This window comes from Macrotis lagotis, chromosome 2 (genome assembly GCF_037893015.1).
Source record: "Macrotis lagotis isolate mMagLag1 chromosome 2, bilby.v1.9.chrom.fasta, whole genome shotgun sequence".
Taxonomy (NCBI): domain Eukaryota; kingdom Metazoa; phylum Chordata; class Mammalia; order Peramelemorphia; family Peramelidae; genus Macrotis; species Macrotis lagotis.
This window is the reverse complement of record NC_133659.1, coordinates 245,634,408-245,656,919: the sequence shown is the minus strand read 5'-3', so window position 1 is coordinate 245,656,919 and position 22,512 is coordinate 245,634,408. Positions and strand designations below refer to the sequence as shown.

General features: G+C 37.3%; 1 pseudogene; it reads left to right on the top strand.

Moving 5' to 3' along the window:
• The first annotated feature begins 10,050 nt into the window (after window positions 1-10,050).
• On the top strand, window positions 10,051-21,429 carry LOC141512153 (nucleus accumbens-associated protein 1-like; annotated as a pseudogene).
• Window positions 21,430-22,512: the final 1,083 nt, after the last annotated feature.

Sequence of the window (22,512 nt, the reverse complement as noted above, 5' to 3'; positions counted from 1 at the left end):
AGGATCTGGTGTTCAGGCACAAATTGCTCAGAGACAGCCTCGGGTGTTCACACCCCTCATCATGGTCAAGAGAATAGGTGGATGACATCCCCAGACAGAGTCTCTGGCATTCTTTGGCCAGATGGCCTAGCCCAGACACTGGGATGCCAGTAGAGAGCCTAGAGACAGTCTCAGGCATTCAAACTGCTCCCAGTGACCCAGGGAGTGGGTAAATATATCCCTAGCATTGGTGTTCCAGACAGAGCTTCTGGTATTTCACACCAGTGGTTAACTGAGCTACCTCCTGGAGTTCCTAGCATTGATGGTCCCAGGCCAATAAGCAAGCCTCTAACATTTTTAATAACAAAGATCTGGGGGCAAGACCCTCCCCCAATACAAGCATCTTGGAATAAGAACCAGTAACAAATCCCAAAATGAATAATGAAAATCAGAGAAAAGTAGGGTCTATTGAAAGTAACCTTGGTCAAATTATGGAATGCTATTGTTCTATAAGAAATCATAAATGGTCAGAATTCAGAGAAGCTTGGAATAAATTACAGGATCTGATGGTGAGGGAAGGGAGCAGAAACAAGAGAACAATGTACACGTTAGCAATGTACACACAGCACTGTGAGATGACCAACTCTGATGGAAGCTCCTCTCAGCAGTTCAGTGAGATAGAACACTCCCATTAGACTGGCAATGGACAATGCTGTTGCCATCCAGAGGAAGAAAAGCAAAACAAAACAAAAGAAAGTCATTCAGACTCTGATGAACACTACATTCACTTAAAAAAATCTCTTATGCATTTCTTCCCTTTAATACTAATTCCTCATAGCAAAAATGACTAATCTGTAAACATGTTTAACACAAAATGTGTGTACGTACAATATTATCCTGAGTTTGCCACTGAAGGAAGTGGGTGGGAAGAGAGGTTGGAAGGAAATTTTGTAACTTAAAAATATTCATAGGCATATGGATGAATGCTGAAAAACTTTCATGAAATGTACTGAGAAAATAGAATATCAATTAAAAAAGTTAACTTGGAGATAAGGATGGACAACAAAACACTGCCTCAGAAATGGAGGGCAAAGGAGTACTAATGGGAAATTTTGGGGGAGAATAGGAATTGATCTCTAATCCAGGAAAAGATTTTCAACATCAAATGGAAAATTAGAAAAAAGAAATACAGGAGAAAATTAAGATCTTGCAACAAAAAGCATCAGAAGAAAAAAATCCTTAAAAAATACACTTGGGCAAAGGCAAAAAGAAAATAATTCCTTTTACAATACAATTGGGAAAATAGAAAAAGACACTAGCTCCTTTAAAAACAGAATTGAGCAGGGGCGGCTAGGTGGCAGAGTAGATAAAGCACCAGCCCTGCAGTTAGGAGTACCTGGGTTCAAATCCAGTCTCAGACTCTTAATAATTACCTAGCTGTGTGGCCTTGGGAAAGCCACTTAACCCCATTTACCTTGCAAAAAGCTAAAAAAAAAAAATAGAATTGAGCAAATGGAACAGGAGATGCGATTCAAAGTAACTTCAGACAATATAAAATACTTGGCAGTCTACCAAGGCAGACTCAGAAATTTTTCAAAATAATTACAAAATACTTCTCACACAAATAAAACAGATTTAAATAGCTGGGCAAATATCAACTGCTCACGCATAGGCCAAGCTAATATAACGAAAATGACAACTCTACCCAAATTAAACTACTTGTTTAGTGCCCTCCCAAACAAAATTCCAAAAAATTACTTTAATGAGTTAGAAAAAATTGTAAGTAAATTCATATGGAGAAATAAAAAGTCAAGAATCTCCAGGGATTTAATGAAAAAAAGTACAAAAGAAGGTGGCTTAGCACTACCAGATCAAAAATTATATTATAAAGTATCAGTCATCAAAACAATCTGGTATTGACTAAGAAATAGAGTGGTGGATCAGTGGAATAGACTAGGTGCAATAGCAGGAAATGATTATAGCAATCTACTGTTCGATAAACCCAGAGTCCAACTATTGGGATAAAACTATCTCTTTGATAAAAACTGTTGGGAAATTGGAAGTTAGCATGAAGAAACTTAGATTAGACCAACACCTCATACCCTATATCAAGATAAGATCCAAATGGATACAGGATCTAGACATAAAAAACAATATTATAAGTAAACTAGGAGATCAAGGAATAGTTTACCTGTCAGAACTATGAAAGGGGAAGCAGTTTATGACCAGGGAAGAGATAGAGAATATCATTAAAAACAAACTACATAATTTCAATTACATCAGATTAAAAAGCTTTTGCACAGACAAAATCATTATAACCAAGATAAAAAGAAATGTAGGAAACTGGGAAACAAATTTTACAACTAGTATTTCTGACAAAGAACTCATTTCTAAAATATATAGAGAACTGAGTCAAATTTTTTTTAAAAAAACATGCCATTCCCCAATTTACAAATGGTCAAAGGATATGCAAAGGCAATTTACATATGAAGAAATCAAAGCAATCCATAGTCATATGAAAACTTGCTCTAAAACACTATTTATTAGAGAAATACAAATTAAAGCTTCTCTGAGGTACCACCTCACACCTCTCAGACTGGCCAATAAGACCAGAAAGGAAAATGATCAATGTTGGAAGGGATGTGGGAAATCTGGGACACTAATACATCACTGGTGGAGATATGAACTCATTCAATTTTTATGGAGAGCAATTCAGAATTACACCCAAAAGGCAATAAAAATGTGCATACTTTTTGATCCAGCAATACCACTACTAGATCTATGCCCTGAAGAGATTATGAAAAAGGGTAAAAACATCACTTGCAGAAAAATATGTATAGCAGCCCTGTTTTGTGGTGGCAAAGAATTGGAAATTGAGTGAATGTCTGTCAGCTGGGGAATGGCTTAACAAACTGTGATTTATGTATGCAATGGAACACTATTGTTCTATTAGAAACCAGGAGGGATGGGAATTCAGGGAAGCCTGGAAGGATTTGCATGAACTGATGCTGAGTGAGATGAGCAGAACCAGAAGAACACTGTATACCCTAACAGCAACATGGGGGTGATGATCAACCTTAATGAATTTGCTCATTCCATCAGTGCAACAATCAGGCACAAATTTGAGGTTCTACAATGGAGAATACCATCTGTATCCAGAGAAAGAATTGTAGAGTTTGAACAAAGACCAAAGACTATCACTTTCAATTAAAAAACACTTAACTTACTATGCAATTTTGCTAGCTCTTATACTTTTTCTTCCTTAAGGATATGATTTCTCTCTCATCATATTCAACTTAGATCAATGTATACCATGGAAACAATGTAAAAACTAATAGATTGCCTTCTGTGGTGGTGGGGGGAGGGAAAATTGTAAAACTCAAAATAAATAAATAAATAAAGTTAAAAGTTTAAAAAAAAGAAAGTGATTGGGGCTGGGAAGAAAGGAGAGAATTGGGAACTCAAAGTTTTACAAGCAAATGTTGAAATTTGTTTTTACATGTGACTTGGGGAAAATAAATTATAATATATTGAATTAAGGGAGGTAGAGGTAGAGGAAGAATTGAGAGTAGAAATGAGAATGATGTAGAAAAATCAAAAATCAGCAGCTTGGTGAAAGAAATACAAAAAATACTGAAAAAAATAATGTTAAAAACAAGTTTAGGCCTAATGGAAAAAGCAAAAAAAAAAAAAGGCAAATAAGAAGAATGCCTTAAAAAGCAGAATTGGCCAGTTGGAAAAGGAGATAAAAAAGTTCTCTGAAGAAAATAACTATTTCAAATGCAGAATGGAACTAAAGGAAGCTGATGACATTGAAAGAAATCAGGAAGAAATAAAACTCTTCCAAAAAAGCCAAAAATTAGAAGAAAAGGTGAAATATCTCACTGGAGAAACAACAGACCTTGAAAACAGATCCAGAAGAAATAATTTAAAAATTATTGGGCTATCTGAAAGCCACAATCAAGAAAAGAGCCTAGACTTCACTTTTCAAGAAATAATACAGCAAAATTGCCCTGACGTTCCAGAAGCAGAGAGTAAAATAGAAATTGAAGGAATTCACCAGTCACCTCCTGAAAGAGATCCCTAAAGAAAAACTTCCAGGAATATTATATCCAAATTCCAAAACTCCCAAATCAAAGAGAAAATAATAAAAGCTGCCAGAAACAAGCAATTCAACTACTGGGGCTCCATAGTCAGGATTACACAGAATCTGGCAGCATCTACATTAAAGGCTTGTAGGGCTTGGAATATGATATTCTGGAAGGGAAAAGATCTTGGTTTACAACCAAGAATCAACTACCCAGCAAACTGAACATCCTCTCTCAGAGGAAAAGATGGACTTTCAATGAAACAGGGGACTTTTAAACTTTGCTACTGAAACAACCAGAGCTGAACAGAAAGTTTGATCTCCAAGTACAGGACTCTGGTGAACCATAGAGGGGGTGAACGAGAAGGACTAACTAAGAGGAACTTAATGATACTGAACTGTTTGTATTCCTGTATGGGAAGAAGATACTGATAACTCATATGAACTTTCTCATTTATAAGTGCTGCTAGAAGGAGCATATATATAGACAGGACACAAGAAAGAGCAGAATATAATGGTATAATATAGTAAAAAGATGGAGTCAATGGGTGATAAAGTAAAGTACTGGGAAGAAGGGAAAGGAGAGAAAGAAGGAGCTAAAAAATTTCACATTAGAGTCAAGAAAAAGCTTTTTCAATGGAGTGGAAAGGGGGGAAGGCAAGGGGGAATGAGTGAGCCTTCATTCTCATCAGAAATGGCTCAGAAAGGAAATAACATACACACTTAATAGGATTAAGAAATCTATCTTATCCTAGAGAAAAAATGAGAAGAAAGGGATGGGATAAGGGGGAATGGGGGGAGGGAAGGTGGGAATAGGTGATAGAAGAGAGGGAAGATTGAGGGAGAGGGTACTCAGATACAACACACTTTTGGACAGGGCCAGGATGAAAGGAGAGAAAGAATAGAATAAATGGGAGTGGGGAGGAATAGAGTAGAGGTAGAGTAGAGGTAGAGCTAGTAATAGGAGTTGTGGGAAAAATATTGAAGTAACTTCTAGGGGGACTTATGATAAAGAAAGCAACTCACCCCAGAGACACAGCCGTTGGAATCTGAACACAGACTGAAGTACATTTTTTTTCTCTCTCTCATTATTCTTGAGGTTTCTCATCTTCTTGGGGGGAGGGGGGTTTATGTTTACTCTTATAACAAAATTATTGTATTAATAGTAATAATAAATTAAAGTTCACTTGCAAAAAACAAAAAATACACACAAAGGAAGTCCTACTGGCATATCTTAAAAATGTTTAATTTATTTCTGTTACAAAATGCAAAATGATTTGCAAATTTTAGGAGTAAGCATGACCTATTGAGTTGTTGGGAGAAGAAAATCTTCACACTCTTACAAATGTATAACATGGCACAAGCACAAGGCACAAGGTCTTTTTATAGGACAGAATGAATTGAACTGAAAGAGGAATCAAGGAAGGCAGAGGTTTTTGCAATCACTGGGGTACAAGGTAAATAGGCCTAGCAACAATAGCCCAAGCAAAATAGAGAAACACTGAGGGAGTAGAAAAAAGGAGGTACAAAAGAGAAATATTATGTAGGGAGAAATGACTAGGCATGGAAAGAGACTGTTTACCTGCCATGTTGATTCACTGTACTCATAGGAGAGTTGGATTATTAGGAAAATACAATATATTTCTAAAAATATTCTCAATGATGAAGTTGTGAAATGACTAAACTTATATTATTCTAAAGTAGTTTCTGATGAAATGTTTGTTTATTTTTTCTGGCAGTAAAGATTTCAAAAGGAAATAATAAATGATTTATTTTTCTTCTCTTCCAAGGCTGAAACTGTAAAAGTGCAACCCAGATGTCAAACCATTTCCAAAGAGTATGGTCTAAGCATCAATGAATGATCAATTTAAAAGCATTTTCATTTTATAAAAGTTAAGCATTGTACAAAACACAATGTATAAGCAGTGAAAGTAAATCCTACTGATAAATCTATAAGAATGTTTTTTTTTCTATCTACTTGCAAGCAAGTTTTACTATTTTAGGGGCATAGCCCAGTGAGTAGATAGGAGTAGAAAATCCCTCTTCTCACTCTTTAATTAAGTTAAGATATGGCACAAATGCTGTAATATTATGTATAATTTCAAACTTTTTCAGCACACTGACCTATTTTCCTAATTTTAATCCCCTTCTACTTATCTTTTATTGTTTTAAAATATTACTTGTAATATTTCTGGGAATCTATAAAAGGGAGGAGTGACACTAGGAGTAATTCAATTTATTTCCTAATCAAATATTATCTATCCATCTATCAGATAACCTATACATATATCATATAGAAATATATTTATTTTTAAAACAAATTTTATTTTTTCCAGTAGCCCAGGCAACAGTTGACAGAACACTGAACCCATGGTATACAGCGTTCCTATGAGTATAGCCAGATATTACAAGGGTAAATGTGACAAGATTTGGTAAGTGATATGATGATGGTTCATATATAAGATCAGGAAGCACAAAGAATCTGAGATGACTCTGAGCCCAGAGACCTGGTTGACTGGAAATAAGGCATTATTCTCAATAAATGCAACAAAGTTTATTGGAGGGAGTGGTTTTAGTGCTAGGTGATTAGGATGTGTTGAGGATGAGATTGATGTCAGTTCATTTTGTCTAAACTCAAGTTAACTGATTCTGTTCAAATCTATGGATTAGTGAACCTTCTTAAGAGAATTACTCTTCACCCAAAGGGACCTGAAGAAATCATCAGGAAAGAGGAAAGAAAGGGGTAAAGAGACATTATACTGGCCAGAATGCTGGGGGACATGCAATCTTATTGAAAGGAAAATGAGCAAAATAAAGAAACACAAACTTGGTAAGAAAGGTACAGCAAAGGGAGCAGTATCAGGAAAAGTAGAGCAGAAGAAAATTTATAAGTGTTAAGGAACTTCCATTGTACCAAAAGTAATAAAGAGGGGGCGGGGAATATAGACATAAAAAAAAAGCCATAAGATCAAATATTTAAAAGATTGTTGAGGATTTTCAGGGGGAATTTCTGAAAAAATATTTAGGCATGAAAAAGGAACACTAGTGCTACACTGGAAATGATACTCATAAAGAATTCATCATCAAAACACTTTGGGCATATTTTTTTAAAAAATCAAAAAGGGGGGAAGGAAGATGTGGGAGGAAAACTGGAATATGATATTAGAAGCAAGGGACCCAGAATTCTATGAAGCAAGGAAACTGAAAATACAATGAACAAGAGGAGGATTTCTGGTCCTAGAAAATCTGCCATAAAGAAAAACAAAACAAAACTGATAAACCATTAGGCTAAAATAGATTTAGAATTTTATCATACATAAGGTCAAAAGACACATAAATGGGAATACTACAAGTCCATTAAGGGAGCTTGAAATAGTGTACTTGGTCAAATCTATGGATAAGGGGAGAAATTAAAATCAAACAAGTTATAGAGACTATTACAAAATATAAGATGGATAATTTGGATTATAACAAATTAAAAAAAATTGCACAAACAGACCAACGCACTCAAAAATAGAAGGAAAACAGAAAATTGGGGGAAAATTTTAAGCAAGTATTTTTGATTCAAAAAAGTCCTCATTTATCCAATATAGAATTAGCTGAGTCAGATTTATATTACAAGTCATTCTCCAATTGGTTAAATGATATGAATAGTCCAAGTTTTCAGACAACAAATCAAAGCTAATTATAGTCATGAAAATTCAAATGAAAACTATGATGTATGTACCTTAAACCCATTAGATTGGCTAACAAAAAAGGAAAAATGATAAATGTTGAAGGGGTTACAATCATTCTGGAAAGTAATTTGACACTAAACCCAAAGGACTTTAATACTATGCATAAACTTTGATCCAACAATACTACTGCAGGCTGTTTAGTCTAAAGAATGAAAAAAGGAAAAGAATCAATTTGTACAAAAATATTTATAGTAGCTCTTTTTCGTGGTGCTGAATTGGAAATTGAGCTGTGATAAATGGTCGTAATGGAATATGATTTTGCTATAAAAAGATGCTATAAGGAAAACATGGAAATATTGGCATGACCTGATACATAATAAAGTGAATAAAACCAAGAGAACATTGTATCCACTACAAGCAATTATTGTTCAATGATGATTTGTGAATGACTTAATTATTCACAAAAGACCCCAAAGGACTTTTGATAAAACATGCTATCTACTCCAAAGAAATGAAGATATTAGAATCTGGTCTGAAGCATGCTTTATTTTCTTTCTTTCTTTCTTTCTTTCTTTCTTTCTTTCTTTCTTTCTTTCTTTCTCTCTTTCGTTCTTTCTCTCTTTTTTGTTTGGGTCTTCTTGTGAAATGTTTTATATAATTGCACATGAATCTCCTGTATTAGCTAGTTTACTGATTCAAGATGGGGAGAGGAGGGAAATATAAAATTTGAAGTCATTATTAAAATAATAAACACATTTGGTAAAAAACTTTACTAGCAAAGAGAATTTTAAATGCTAACCCAGAAGTTCTTGATTTTACTGAATCAGGAAGAAATATAATCTAATATGTATTATCACAATATTTTTTTGATAGGTACTTACTGTTATCTGAAGATGAGGGGAAGAGGATCTTCATTCAAATAAGGACTGAGTCATTCCCCAGTTGATAAATGGTCAAAGGATATGACCAGACAGTTTTCAAATGAAGAAATTAAAGCTATCTATAATCATATAAAAAATGCTCCAAAACACAACTGATTAGAGAAACACAAATTAAAACAACAATGAGGTATTATCTCACACCTATTAGATTAGCCAAGATGAGAAAAATGGAAGATAATCAATGTTGGAGAGGTTGTGGGAGGATTGGGACATTGATGCATTGCTGGTGGAGTTGTGAACAGATCCAAGCTTTCTGGAGAGTAATATGGAGCTATGGCCAAAGAGGAATAAAAATGTTCATATCCTTTCACCCTGCAATTCCAATTCTAGGTCTATATCTAGAAGTAATTATAAAAAATGGGAAAAGTCCTACATGTTCTAAAATGTTCATAGGAGCTCTTTTTGTTATGGCAGAGAATTGGAACCTGAGGGTTTATCCATCAATTGGGGAATGGCTAAACAAGTTATGGTACATGATTACCATGGAATACTATTGTTCTATAAGAAACCATAAATGGTCGAACTCTAGGGGTTTTTTTAGGTTTTTTGCAAGGCAATGGGGTTAAGTGGCTTGCCCAAGGCCACACAGCTAGGTGTTTGAGGTCTGATTTGAACTCAGGTACTCCTGACTCCAGGCCTAGTGCTCTATCCACTGTGCTACGTAGCCGCCCCATATGGTCAAACTCTAGAGAAGCATGGAATGACTTGTGGGATCTGATGCTGAGTGAAGGGATTAGAACCAAGAAAATAACATACATATCAACAACTACATTATGAGATTAACAACCTTGATGGAAGCAGTTTCTCTCCATCCAGAGAGCTACAACTGTATCTGACTGGTTATGGACTCTATTATCTCCAAGCAGAGGAAGAAAAACAACAGAAAACACAGAGAAAAAAAAAAAACCCTTCTATTCTGATGAACACTTTATAAAAAAATTATCTCTTATGAATCTCTTTCCCTTAATTCTAATTCCTCATGCCAAAAATTAGTAATTTGACAAAATATGTATGTAAAATGCTACCCTGACTATTCCCTGCTGAGGGAAGAGGGGTGGGAAGGGAAGGTGGAGGAATATTTTGTAATTTCGAAATATGCATGTACATATGGATGAAAATAAATTTAAAAAAGAAAAAAATAAGAACTGAGTGATTAGACACATAGGAACATTGTTTAGGTAAAAATAACAAGACTTGGCAGGAGAATTTTTCCATGGAGTCATTTTGCAATGAAATTATGGGAACTAGAAGTTATGAGGACAGAGGATGACAGTTGGGGCACACTCCCCTGATGAGGAACTTGTCTAGATTTAAATGCTCTTAAAGGAGACAAAGATAGACTGCTCCAGGAGATGGGCAATGTGGGATGCCCACCAAAGTAGACAGCATTCCCCAAGGTGAGAACATTGCTTTGTGCCCTTCCCACATCATCTTCATTACATCCCCCAATATTTTGGAGGTTGCAGAAAAATGGAATGTAACTAAATGCTTATAAGAAAAAAATTCAAGGGCCGGGTAGGTTGCTCAGTGGATAGAGCTGGAGTCAGGAGTCAGGAGTACCTGAGTTCAAATCCAGCCTCAGACACTTAATAATTACCTAGCTGTTGTGGCCTTAGACAAGCCACTTAACCCCATTTGCCTTGCAAAAACCTAAAAAAAAAAAAAGAAAATTGATATCTTGATTAAATGTTTATCATACATATTGTCACTTTGTTATATCTAAAAATTTCTAAACCAAAATGAAATCTTGTTCAGAGATAACTTTCAGAATTCTTTTCAGGCTGCAGGTATTACACAATCATATGGATCTTTCCCATAGACTGGCACTTAAATTTCTTACTAATTGTCTCTTCTCCACTTTTCACTCAATCTGTCTCATATCTGCTAAATCAGTCAAAAGTTAGCAGAATCCTTACACTGATATTTCCCTTATATTTTAAGCATATTTTATGGTACTTATTATGTACCATAGACAATGAAGTAATTTCCATACTAGATATATATACACCAAGTGGTATAGCATTCAAATATTTGGAGGAGAAACTAAATGTGATACAGGGAAACAAAGACAAAAAAACTATACTGGATAGGGACCTCAACCTACTTCTCTCAAAATTGGATCGCTCTAACCATTAAATAAACAAGGTGGGAAGTGAAGGAAATGAATAGGAATGTTAGAAAATTTAGATATGATAAAACTAGAGAAAATTGAATTGGGACAGAAAGTAATGATCTTTTTTTTTCAGCATTACATGATACCTATGCAAAAATTAACCATGTAAAGAGCATAAAAACTCATAATCAAAGGCCGAGATGCAGAAATACTAAATACATCCTTCTCAGATCATGATGTAATAAAAATCATGTGCAATTAAAGGCCATGGTGGAATAAAACTCAAATTAACGGCAAACAAATAACCTATTTTTAAAGAATGAGTGGATCAAACAAAACAATCACATAAATAAGCAAGAATTTCATCTAAGACTGTGACAATAAGCAGACAGTGTACCCAAACTTGTGGTATACAGTTAAAACAGTTATTGGAGTTAATTTTATATGTTTAAATGATTAAATGAATAAAATAGAGAAAGAGATAAATGAATTGTACATGCAACTTAAAAAAGCTAGACAAATAAGAAATTAAAATTCCCCAATTAAATGCCAAATTAGAAATTTTTAAAATAAAAGGAGAAATGTAGAACATCTAAAGTAAGAAAACTACTGTATAAATAAATAAAACTAAGAATTGATTTTATGTAAAAATCAAAAGATAAACCTTTGATTACTTTGATTACAAAAATAAAGAATAAAACCAAATGTCAGTATCAAAAAGGAGAAAGGTAAATTCACTACTAATGAGGTGGAAAAGTAATATTTCAAAAATATTTTGCTCAACTATACGCCAGTAGATTTGACAATCTAAGTGAAGTGGATGAATATTGACAAAAAATATAAAGTGCCCAGGTGGAAAGAAGAAATTAAATACTTAAATGACCCCATCTGAGTAAAAGAATTGAACAAGACATCAATAAACTCCCTAAAATAAATCTTCAAAAGTGGGAGGAATTTGAAAGAGAATTCTACAAATCATTCAAGGAACAACTAGCTGCAATTCTACATAAATTATAAGAAAAAACAGAAGGAGTTCTGTGAAATCCTCCTATGACACTGATATGATGCTGATAAAATGGAAAGAGTCAAAACAGAGAAAGAAAAGTGTAGACCATGTACCCTAATGAATTTGGATGCAAAAATTTTAAATATTAGCAAAGCAATTATTACAGCAAATTATCACTAGGATAAATCACCCTAACCAAGTAGGAGTTATATCAGGAATGCAGGGTTGGTTCAACATTAGGAAAACTATGAGCATAATTGACCATATCAATAACAAACCAACAGAAATCATTTATTTCAATAGATGCTGAAAAAGTTTGTGACAAAACACAGCACTCGTGCTATTAAAAACACTAGAGAACACAGCAATAAATGGAATGTTCCTTAAAAGGATAAGCGATATCTATCTAAAATCAACAAACATAAGTAATATAGATAAACTAGAAGCATCCCCAATAAGATCAGGGAGAAACAAGGAAGCCTGTCATCTCCACTATTGTTCAATATTGAATTAGAAATGTTAGCTTTAGTTATAAGAGAAGAAAAAAAGAAATCGAAGAAATTAGAATAGGTAATGAATAAACAAAGCTTTTACTCTTTGCAGATGATATGACGGTATACTTCAAAAATCCTAGAAAATCACCTAAAAACCTACTTGAAAAAATTAGAAAATTTAGCCCAGTGGTAATATATAAAATCAACCAAAATAAATTATGATTATTTCTATAAAATACTAACAAGACAGAGCAGTAAGAGATAAAAAGAGAAATTCCATTCAAATTTTCCTGCCAAGGCAAACTCAGGAACTAAATAAAAACCGCTATAAAACATTTTTCACATAAATAAGATCAAATCTAAACAGTTGGGCAATGTCGACTGCCCAGGGTTGGCCCAGCTAATATAATAAAAACGACAATTCCACAAGGATGCCTGTTATCACCACTGTTATTCAATTTTGTATTAGAAACATTAACTTTGGCAAGAAAAGAAAAAGAAATAGAAGGAATCAGAATGGATAATGGAGAAACCAAACTCTCCTTCTGCGGATGCCATGATGGTTCACCCAGAGCACCCTAGAATATCATCTAACAAAGTAGAAAACAACTTCAGCGAAGTCGCAAGATAGGGAACAATCCCACATAAGCGCTCGGCATTTCTCTGTCTTACTCACATCGCCAGTAGCAAGAGATACAGAGCGAAATCCCATTTAAAATACCTTCAGGTTCTGCCGCTGAGGAGGAGGAGGAGGAGGAGGAGGAGGAGGAGGCGGGGAGACCCGGACATGGCACCGGACTGCCAAGGCGGCGGCGGTTGTGGGCGCCGAGACGCGGGCTCGAGGAGGACGCGGGGCCTGTGACTAGAGCCGGGAGCCGACAGGCGGCCCAGGGCCCTGCCCACCACGGCGCAGCACCGCAGGCCCGAGCCAGCCGGTGCAGCCCCGACGCTGCTCCCCCTAAACTTTGCTCGGCCTCCTCCCGGGAGGGTGGTGACCTCGTGGGCGGAGGGAAGAGGGGCTTCCCCCACTCCTCCTCCAGCTGCCGCCGTCGTGGCTCCGGCCCTGCAGATAGAGATCCCCAAGTGAGCGCGGGATCCACAGGGGCTGCTGGTCTCTACTGCGGCAGTCAGGGGTGGTGAGAGGCCGGGCTTCCAAGGCCCGCCAGGCGGTTCTGGCCGCCAGCTGCGCCACTTCCCGGACCTTTTCAGCCCCGGCGGAGCGCGGTGGCCGAGCTGTGTGTCCGCCGAGCTGTGTGTCCGCCGGGCCCGGGCCTTGCCCCGGCGTCCGCTCCATGAGCGCCTCCGCTGGAACGTGGGGGACCAGTCCTGCTCATGGGCACTGCTGCCGGCCTCCGGGTCCAGGAGATCTTAGAGAAGGGCACAGAACTTTTCCCCGGCTGTAACTCCCGGGGCCTTACAAGAGGAGGAAATGCCGGCGTGAAAGCCATGAATCCCGTAGCCCAGACCAGCTCGCAGTGTGCCAGGCCCGGTGTCTCTCCAGCCGGATGCAGCTCAATGCCTGCCTGTAGCAAGACAGTGGCCAGAAAGAGGGTGGCGGCAGTGGCAGCCGCACAATGGCCAAGTTCTCCAGCCCAGCTGGAGCAGCTGGCACAGCAACCTCGACAGCAGCAGGTGCCCAGGGCATGGCACTGACTTCAGTGCCAGCTGGGAAAGCGGATATGGGAGCGGGGCCAGCATCAGAATGGACCAGACTTGGGACATCCTGCCCCACACTAGTGACAGCCCCCATTCCCATGTCAGTGAGGAGGACGAGGTGCAGCATGATGAATGTAGGCCAGATGGCAGACAAAGCGGAGGCCCAGCAGGAGGAAGTATCCTCCGAGTCCAGTAACTGAGTCCTGGGTGCAGCAAGACCTGGCCTCACTGACCACAGAGTCATCAGATTGGCAATTGATGCCACCCAAAGCTCTACAGCGAAGGTGACCTGCTGAGAGCTTGTAACAGGCACCAAAGTATACATCACAATGGCTGGCACGTCAGTGCAGGCACAAGTCGGAGTCTTCCTTCATGGGCTCCTTGCCTTCTTTTTTATTTTTTTTATTAAAGATATTATTTGAGTTTTACAATTTTCTCCCCAATCTTACTTTCCTCCCCCACCCCATCCCCCACCGAAAGCAATCTGTCAGTCTTTACTTTGTTTCCATGTTGTACACTGATCCAAATTGTGATGAAAGCGAAATCATATCCTTAAGGAAGAGACAAGAAGTCTAAGAGGTAACAAGATCAGACAATAAGATATCTGGTTTTTTTCCAATTAATTAAAGGGAATAGTCCTTGAACTTTGTTCAAACTCCACAGCTCTTTATCTGGATACATATGGCACCCTCCTTTGCAAACAGCCCAAAATTGTTCCCGATTGTTGCAATGATGAAATGAGGGGTTAAAAACATCACCCCCATGTTGCTGTTAGGGTATACAGTGTTTTTCTGGCTCTGCTCATCTCACACAGCATCCATTCATGCAATCTGAAATCCCATCCCTCTTGCTTTCTAATGGAACAATAGTATTCCATGACATACATATACCATAGTTTACTAAGCCATTCCCCAATTGAAGGACATTTACTTGATTTCCAATTCCTTGCCACTACAAACAGGGCTGCTATAAATATTTTTGTGCAAGTGATGTTTTTACCCTCTTTCATCATCTCTTCAGGGTACAGACCCAGTAGTGGTGTTGCTGGGTCAAAGGGTATGCACATTTTTGTTGCCCTTTGGGCATAGTTCCAAATAGCTCTCCAGAAAGGTTGGATAGGTTCACAGCTCCACCAACAGTGTAATAGTGTCCCAGATTTCCCACAACCCTTCCAACAATGATCATTATCCTTTCTGGTCATAGTGGCCAATCTGAGAGGTGTGAGGTGGTACCTCAGAGAAGCTTTAATTTGCATTTCTCTAATAATGATTTAGAGCAATTTTTAATATGGCTATGGATTGCTTTGATCTCCTCATCTGTAAATTGCCTTTGCATATCCTTTGACCATTTGTCAATTGGGGAATGGCTTTTTGTTTTAAAAACATGACTCGAGGGAGGGGTAGGTGGCACAGTGGATAAAGCACCAGGTCTGGAGTCAGGAGTACCTGGGTTCAAATCCGGTTTCAGACACTTAATAATTACCTAGCTGTGTGGCCTTGGGCAAGCCACTTAACCCCATTTGCCTTGTAAAAATATATATACATATATATATATATGACTCAGTTCTCTATATATTTTAGAAATGAGTCCTTTGACAGAATCATTAGTTGTAATGATTCTTTCCCAATTTACTACATTTCTTTTGATCTTGGTTACAGTGGTTTTATCTGTGCAAAAGCTTTTTAATTTAATGTAATCGAAATCATCTAGATGGTTTTTGGTGATATTCTCCAACTCTTCCTTAGTCACAAACTGCTCCCCTTTCCATAGATCTGACAGGTAGACTAGTCCTTGATCTTCTAATTTGCTTATAGTATTGTTTTTTATGTCTAAGTCTTGTAACCATTTGGATCTTATCTTGGTAAAGAGTGTGAGGTGTTGGTCTAATCTAAGTTTCTTCCATACTAACTTCCAATTATCCCAGCAGTTTTTATCAAAGAGGGAGTTTTTATCCCAATAGCTGAACTCTTTGGGTTTATCAAACAGCAGATTACTATAATCATCTACTGCTTTTGTACCTAGTCTATTCCACTGGTCCACTACTCTATATCTTAGCCAGTACCAAACAGTTTTGATGACTGATGCTTTATAATACAATTTTAGATCAGGTAGGGCTAAGCCACCTTCTTTTACACATTTTTCATTAAGCTCCTGGAAATTCTTGACTTTTTATTTCTCCATATGAATTTACTTACAATTTTTTCTAACTCATTAAAGTAATCTTTTGGAATTTTGATTGGTAGGGCACTAAACAGATAGTTTACTTTTGGTAGAATTGTCATTTTTATTATATTAGCTCTCCCTATCCATGAGCAGTTGATATTTGCCCAGTTATTTAAATCTGATTTAATTTGTGGGAGAAGTGTTTTATAATTGTTTTTCAAAAAATTTTGTGTCTGTCTTGGCAGATAGACTCCTGGGTATTTTATATGGTCTGAGGGTATTTTGAATGGGATTTCTCTTTCTAGCTCCTCCAGCTGCATCTTGCTAGACATATATAGAAAAGTTGAGGATTTATGAGGGTTTATTTTATAACCTGCAACTTTGGAAAAATTGCTAATTGTTTCCAGGATTTTTTTTGGATGATTTCTTAGGATTCTCTAGGTAGACCATCATGTCATCTGCAAAGATTGAGAGTTTTGTCTCTTCCTTCCCAATTCTAATTCCTTCAATTTCTGTTTCTTCTCTAATTGCTGAAGCTAACATTTCTAATACAATATTGAATAGTAGTGGTGATAATGGGCATCCTTGCTTCACCCCTGATCTTATTGGGAATCCCTCTAGCCTCTCCCCATTGAATATAATGCTTGTTGATGGTTTCAGATAGATACTGCTAATTATTCTAAGGAACAGTCCATTTATTCCTATACTCTCTAGTGTTTTTAGTAGGAATGGATGCTATATTTTGTCAAAAGCTTTTTCAGCATCTATTGACATGATCATATAATTTCTGATAGGTTTGTTGTTGATATGATTGAGTATACTAACAGTTTTCCTAATATTGAGCCAACTCTGCATTCCTGGGATAAATCCTACTTGATCATAATGTTTATCCTAGTAATAACTGGAATCATTTTGCTAAGATTTTATTTAAGATCTTTGCATCTATATTCATCAGGGAGCTAGGTGTATAATTTTCTTTCTCTGTTTTAACTCTTCCTGGTTTAGGTAACAGCACCATATTGGTTTCATAGAAAGAGTTAGGCAGAGTTCCATCTTTCCCTATTTTTCCAAAGAGTTTTTATAGAATTGAAACCAATTGTTCCTTAAATGTTTGGTAGAATTCACTTGTGAATCCATCAGGCCCTGGAAATTTTTTTTTAGGGAGTTCAATGATTGCTTGTTGAACTTCTTTTTCTGAGATAGGGTTGTTTAGGTATTTAATCTCTTCTTCATTTAACCTGGGCAACTTATATTTTTGTAAATATTCTTCCATTTCACTAAGATTATTAAATTTATTGGCATAGAGTTGGACAATATAATTTCAGATTATTAATTTAATTCCCTCATTGGTGATGAGCTCACCTTTTTTTCATTTATGATACTAGCAATTTGGTTTTCTGGGGTTTTTTTAATCAAATTGACCAGGGGTTTATCAATTTTATTGGTTTTTTTTTAATAATACCAACTTTTGGCTTTATTAATTCAATAGTATTTTTGTTTCAATTTCATTAATTTCTCCTTTAATTTTTAGAATTTCTTATTTGGTATTTAATTGGGGATTTTTAATTTGTTCTTGCTCTAATTTTTTTAGTTGTATGTTTAGTTCATTGATTTCCTCTTTCTCAAATTTATTCATGTAAGCATTTAAAGCTATAATACATCTCCTGAGAGCCGCTTTGAGTGAATCCCATAGGTTTTGGTATGTTGTTTCATTATTATCATTATCTAGGATAAAATGGTTAACTCTTGCTATAATTTTTTTTTGGTCCACTCATTCTTTAAAATGAGGTTATTCAGTTTCCAGTTGGTTCTGGGTCTATATCTCCTTGGTCTAATATTGCATATGACTTTTATTGCATTGTGATCTGAGAAAGATGTATTCATTATTTCTGCCTTTCTGCAGTTGATTATTAGGTTTTTATGTCCTAGTACATGGTCAATTTTTGTATAAGTTCCATGTACTGCAGAGAAAAAGGTATATTCCTTTCTATCCCCATTCAATTTCCTCCATAAGTCTACCACATCTAGTTTTTCTAACAATTTATTTACCTCCTTAACTTCTTTCTTGTTTATTTTATGATTCGATTTATCTAGATCTGATAGCAGGAGGTTCAGGTCTCCCACTAGTAGAGTTTTGCTGTCTATGTGTTCCTGTAGTTCTTTCAGCTTCTCTTCTAAGAATTGGATGGTGTCCCATTGTGTGCATATATATTCAGTATTGAAATAGCTTTATTGTCTATGGTACCTTTTAGGAGGCTAAAGTTTCCTTCCTTATCTCTTTTAATGCTATCTATTTTTGCTGCTACTGTGTCTGAGATAAGGATTGCTATCCCTGCTTTTTTTTACTTCAGCTGAAGCAAAATATATTTTGCTAAAACCTTTTAACTTTACTCTATGTGTATCTCTCTGCTTCAAATGAGTTTCTGGTAAGCAGCATATTCTCGGATTCTGGTTTTTAATACACTCTGCTATTCACTTATGTTTTAAGGGAGATTACATCCCATTCACATTCAAGATTATGATTACTAATTCTTTATTGCCCTCCATACTTTCTTTCCTCTGTTTGTATTTTCCCCCTTCCCCCTCCCTTTATCCATATTCCCCAGTATTTTGTTTCTGAATACCATCCCCTTCAGTGTGTTTGCCCCTCCCCTCTCTTTCCCCTTTCCCTTTTTCCCTTTTCCCTTCCCTTCCTTTTGTTAGTTCCCCCTTTTTCTCCACCCCCCTCCCTTTCTCTGTCCCCCCTCCCCTTTTCTGCTTTTAATCCTTGAAAGATTGGATGTTTTTTAAGTTAACTAAGTATGTGTAAATTGACTTTAAGCCAAGTCTGATGAGAAGAAGATTCAGGTATTTCTCATCTCCTCCCTTCTTCCCCTCTATTACCATAGGTATTTTGTACCTCTTAGTACAGTGAGATTTACCCCATTCAATCCCCTCCCTCCTCTGGTCTCCTTCCTGTCCCCCTTTTTAAGGAGGTAGTGTTTTTTAGATCATCTTATCTGAGTCATAGAAAATTCTGAGTATCTACCACTTCTAGTTATGTACATTCTGTCTAATAGAGTTAAAATTCTTGAGAGTTATTAGAGTCTTTCTCCCAAGTGGGGTTAAAACCTGTTACATCCCACTAGATAGCAGTCTCATGGATAGGTCATGAATGTCCATCACTTCTGGCTAGTTATATTCTCTCTGCTAGAGTTACAGTTCTCAAGATTTATGAGAATCTTTTTCCCCATGCTGGAATATAGCCAGTTTCACCTTACTGGATAGCAATTTTTTTTAACTGCACCCCTCTTTTTTTACCCTTTTCATATTTCTCTTGAACCTGCTGTTTGATGACCAAATTTTCTATTTAGCTCTCAATTTTTGGAATTCTTCCATTTTTTTTAAATGTCCATCTTTTTCCCCTGGAAGAGAAGGCTTAGCTTTGTCAGATAGTGGATTCTTGGCTGCATTCCAAGATCCCTTGCTCTTCGAAATATCTAGTTCCAGGCCCTTGGATCCCTTAATGTTGATGCAGCCAGGTCCTTCGTAATTCTTACTGTGGCTCCTTGATATTTAAACTGTTTCTTTCTGGCTGCTTGCAGGATTTTCTCTTTTATCTGATAGTTCTGGAATTTGGCCACAACATTCCTTGGTGTTTTCATTTTAGGATTTCTTCTGGAGGGGAACAATGTATTCTTGCAATATCTACTTTGCCCTCTGGTTCCATGATATCAAGGAAGTTTTGCATCACTAGATCCTGTAATATTAAGTCCAGGCTTTTTTTTCTCTTCAATGTTCTCAGGAAATTCAATAATTTTCAGGTTGCCCCTCCTCGACCTATTCTCAAGGTCGGTGGTTTTGCTGTTGAGGTATTTTACATTTTCTTCTATTTTTTCTATTTTTTGGTTTTGTTTAACTGGCTCTTGCTGTCTCATGGAGTCATTAGTTTCTGCAGACTCCATTCTTTTTTTTTTACCTTACACAACTCCTTTTCCAATTGGTCCATTCTATTTTTGAAAGATCTTTCCAGTTGACCAATTGAGGTTTTGAGAGAATTATTTTCTTTTTGCATTTGCCCAATTGATAATCTGAGAGATTTATTCTCATTTTGTATTTGTCCAATTGTATTTTTTAAGGATTTGTTTTCTTGTTTCAAGGTATTAATTGTCTCTCCCAAATTTTCCAGTTGATTTTTAAACTCCTTCCTTATTTCTTCAAGGAAGTCTTTCTGTGTTGAAGACCAGGTCGTATTCTCCTTCTAGGTCTCTCTGAGTTAGGGTCATTCCATTCCAAGAATTTTTCTATGGATCCACCTTTCTGCTGACCCTTCTTCATTTTGCTAAGACCTTGAGTTGGGGAGCAGCTGGTTCACAGGGGCATGGGATCACTAGAGGCTTTACTCACTGAGTGCAATTTCTCTGGCTGGCCAGTAGGAGGTGCTGGTTGCTTTCTCTGGAGTGTCTGTGACCTTGATTGAGGCCTTCTCCCTTAGCTTGAAGGGAGGAGTTGGAGCTAATGAGTCCTTTTGCCTGCAATCAGTGGTGGGCTTTGCCCTGGCCTGAGGTCATTCCTCTCTTGATTATCAGCTGGGCTGTTTCTTCTGCTCACACACCTGTGCCTGAGGCAGAAGTAGTCTGCTATTGTTTGTTCAGGGAAGAGGCCTCAGCAGCAATGGAGTTGTGGACTCAGAGTTCCTCAGACCAGAGGAACCCAGGGATGGTGTGTCTGCAGCTATCTTGCACCAGAGCTCTCCCCCCAGCCCTGTTGGCAAGCTCCAGAGGGTCAGCGTGCCCCTGCTCCCTAGTTGACTCAAGCCCCTGCCTTCTAGCCCCACTGCTGATCCAGCAGGTCCGGCTCTGGGACCCTCAGACTCCGGGCTCCAATTCAACTGCTAATCTGACTGATACGGGGCTGATCTGCCCTCTGCGTCCAGACTCACCCACCTGAATTCGTCCAGTGCTGCTGAGGGAGACAAATCCTGAGGTAAATGTTCTTTCTCCTGGCTTTTCTTTCTGGGTTTTGTGGGTCAGATTTCCTTTAAGAGGTTTGTTTCATATGATAGATGGAGAAAGATCAGGAGACTTTAGAACTGTGCCTGTCTTCTCTCCACCATCTTGGCCAGAAGTCCTCCTTGCCTTCTTTTTTGACAGGAACACTCTAACAGTTGTGGCACATGAATCCAATTTTCCACCAATGACCCCAGCTGAAAACCCTTGGACAGCCAAGTCCTCCATGCTTCCGGGTTCTGCTGCCAGAACCTCATTCCCAACTTTAAAAAGAATGAATTGCATGCCATCACAGAGGACATGTGCACCAATGCCTGAAGAGTAGTGCATAAGAGCTAGTCCCCAAGCAGAAGTTCCATAAAATTGAGGGCTAAACATACATCTCCTTCATCAGTGAGGCAGGAAGAGTGGGGCCTGATATAATTGGTGTGGAGCAAGGCTTTGTGAAGTCTGCCATGATGATGATGCTGGGCTTTCAGCTGAAATCCTCCTGTAACCTTTCCCCTCTCCCTTGTCCTGCCTGGTTTGACCTGTACCCCCTTTATCTCCCTTGACCCCAACTGCAGGCTGCCCTTTGGCAAACATTCCCTCTGTCATTCACCTGGTACTTCTGTTTATTCTTTGGTTAACCTCCCCTTCTGTCCATGATCCAGTTAAATAAAATCTTAGCAAAACAATTACAAGTTATCACTAGGATAATACATTATGACCAAATAGAATTTATCCCAGGAATGCAGGATTGGTTCAATATTAAGAAAACTGTTAGTATAATTAATTATATCAACAACAAACCTATCAGAAATCATATGATTATATCAATAGATGCTGAAAAAGTTTTTGATAAAATACAGCACCCATTCCTACTAAAAACACTAGAGAGCCTAAGAAGAAATGGATTGTTCCTTAGAATAATAAGCAGTATCTATCTGAAACCATCAACAAGTATTATATTCAATGGGGAGAGGCTAGAGGCATTCCTAGTAAGATCAGGGGTGAAACAAGGGTGCCCTTTATGACCACTAATATTCAGTATCATATTAGAAATGTTAGCTGCAGCAATAAGAGAAGAAAAAGAAACTGAAGGAATTAGAATAGGGAAGGAAGGGACAAAACTCACTCTTTGCAGATGACATGATGGTATACCTAGAGAATTCCCAAAAATTATCTAAAAAAACTACTAGAAATAATTAGCAACTTTGGCAAAGTTGCAGGATATAAAATAAACCCTCATAAATTCTCAAAACTTCTATATATGACTAGTAAGATGCAGCAGAAAGCACTAGAAAGAGAAATCCCATTCAAACTAACCTCAGGCAATATAAAATACCTGGGAGTCTACCTGCAAAGGCAGACTCAAAAACTTTTTGAAAACAATTACAAAACATTTCTCATACAAATAAAACCAGAT